The sequence below is a fragment of the Passer montanus genome, unplaced genomic scaffold (assembly GCF_014805655.1).
Source record: "Passer montanus isolate IOZ18808 unplaced genomic scaffold, ASM1480565v1 scaffold17243, whole genome shotgun sequence".
Classification (NCBI taxonomy): domain Eukaryota; kingdom Metazoa; phylum Chordata; class Aves; order Passeriformes; family Passeridae; genus Passer; species Passer montanus.
The window spans coordinates 1-2,543 of NW_024364542.1; the positions used below are offsets into that span (position 1 = coordinate 1).

A 2,543-nucleotide genomic window follows, 5' to 3' on the forward strand; every position below is an offset into this window, starting at 1 on the left:
CAGCTCTCTACTACCAGAGAACCAGAGAAAAAGTTACATTTGAAGGTATCTTTGGAGGACTCAGTTCCAGCCTCCTGTTTGAGGCAGGCCTAGCATCCAGGCAAGGCTGCAGTGCACCATTCCACACTTTTTGGTTGGTTTCCTCTGGAGTGCCTGTTTGCCAGGTTGTAATCTGACTGCTTAGCTGGCACTGGATTTGGAGTTCTTCACTCACACGGCTGCAGCCATTGCATTTCTTTCTGGAGTCCTTATCTGTGTGGGTGTCACAGGGCTGGGGGGGCTCATGGGGAGACTGTAGCTCAAGGATTGGGTCTTCCCAGTGCTCCAGTAGCAGGATCTGTGCAGAGAGATTCAGTAATATTGCAGCTCTGGCCCTTAAACCTGGGCAGCTACACTCTGCAATGAAAAGTAGATGGAGCTAAAATAATGACCAGAGGTTAATTAAAGGCACATAGGGAGATTGAAAAGTAGCCTCCCACACCCCTAGGGTGTTCTCAAGGCTGGGATAAAGCTGTTCTTTCACTCAGTGTGTTTGTTTTGTTTTCTATTTTTATTTAGCTTGAAGGTCGACCTGACAAACTTGTGCCAGTGGTGCATTGAACGTGACATAGACCAGTGGGTGTGGGTCCTTCCCCTCCTGCATTCCTTTGCTGCTCCCCTGCAGCAGCAGCATGGGCTGGTGGAGGAGGATGCCTGGGCAGGGCTGGAAGGGCTTCCATTTGCTGAAATCAGGAGGAAGCGAGATGCGTGAGTTTTCCAGATCTCCCAGTTCTTCCCAGTGCCCTCCTCATCTCTCTTTTTTGTTGTTTTCCCCCTCCCTCATTTTTAAAGAGTGTGAAATGTATCATGTTGAGGGAGGATGGGGCGTTTGGGCACAGCCACACTGGTGGCTCAGAGGTCAGAGTGTAGCTCAGCTGGGCACGGTGTGACCCCTCAAACACAGCCCCCAGTTCTGCCAGCCAGGGAGCAGGTGGGAGCTAAAGTTGCTCCTGTTGTGTAGAGTCTGACCAAGACCTGGAGTTCCTTTTCCCTGGGTGCTTGTGCTCAGTGGTTTGGTTCTGCTGTGCCACCCCAGGGCCTTGGGGACTCCCACTGATCTCAGCTGCAGGGACAAAAGCTCAGGAATGAGGAGGAGACTCCTGTGTGGGCTGCACAACCTTGTTTTCCCTGGAATCCTGAAGATTTTGTTTTATCTCCCCTCCAGAGGCACCCTGCTGGAACGAATGAGAGAAAAGAAGCACTTGATGGAATTTGATGGGACTCTGGTCAAGTCCTGGCTCTGTGTGCTGCCCCTGGGGAGCCTGGCTGAGTTCATAAGAGACTTCTCCAGTGACCTGTTAGTTACTCTTCAAGGTGTTCTGTACAGGTTGGAGAATGTTGACCTCTCGTGGAGAAGCTCTCAGGTTTGTCTTCTGGCAGCTTTACCCAGCTCTGGGATGAAGGCTCAAACTGAGCATCACTGAGGGGACTGGGGCTGGCAGCAGGTCACAGCACAAAGAGCTTCAAACCTAGCTAAGAGCAAAAATAGTTGCTCTGGAGTCAGAGACTCCTCAGGGGAAGAGTTGGGGGTTTATGTGCAGCAAGAAGTGGTGTTGGCATTGATGAGGGGAGGGTGTTCTTAGCTGGATTTGCTCTTGGTTAGTGATGGCAAATATTTCATTCGAACCAGATCTTGGTGTACTGTTGTCAGCACCACCACATCACAGAGATGGACTCCTCCATCAGCTGGTGCTTCCAGAACTGTGCTGTAGAGGCTGTACCTGCAGCTTGCCAGGTATTGTGTGCCCTGGTAGGGGAAAGGAAAGGTAGGGAAGGGAGGAGAAAGAAAAGTGGAATTCCACAGCAATTCTCTTGCACAGGGATGTGCCTTGTAGTGGAAGGGGAAGGTGGATGTTGCTTAAGTTGCTGTGGATTGTTTGTTAAACCAACAACAAAAAATATCAACAAGAAATCAGGAAATGAGGTCCATGAGGAATATTTGTAATGTGTTTCCACCTTCAGCTCTGGTGTCAGTTGTGTCACAGGGCTGGTTGGGAAGGCACAGACACAGTGGGACTCCAGAATCTGACCCACCCCTGCCCTCTCTGTGTGCCCTGGCAGATGCAGAGCAATCTCCTGGAGCAGATCTCTGCCTACAACATGGGCCAGTTCAGCCAGCTCGTGTCTGCTGTCATAGTGAAGTCATGGCCAGTCAGGCCTGGGCAGTCTGAGGATGATTTTGATACAATTCTGCACCACCTGCTCACGTGGCCTGACATCAAACAAATCTTCAGCTTTAATGGTAGGTCTGTAGTTGGGTTTTAGGAGGCCCTGAGAAGCTTTTCTCTGCCTCACTGCTGCCACTGCACAGAGCAGCAGAGAGAAATTGTCCTGCTCTTGTTTTAGTCCATATCTCAAAGCTTGAACTATTCAGCTTGGATTTGGAGAAGGAAGGTCAAGGAAGAGGGAGCTACTATTTCTCTTGTGCTGATCCACTGCAGCTTCCTCAGGATTTGTGGACCATAGCTTCTTTCTCTGAGAAGTTCTCACAAGTTATTGGCACA

At 50.3% G+C, this 2,543-nt stretch overlaps 1 long non-coding RNA gene across 1 annotated transcript; it reads left to right on the forward strand.

Moving 5' to 3' along the window:
• Positions 1-1,662: 1,662 nt before the first annotated feature.
• LOC120500022 lies at positions 1,663-2,282 on the forward strand. The gene is made up of 2 exons (XR_005627022.1): positions 1,663-1,774; positions 2,101-2,282. It is a non-coding gene; the product is annotated as an uncharacterized LOC120500022 (long non-coding RNA).
• The last annotated feature ends 261 nt before the right edge of the window (positions 2,283-2,543 follow it).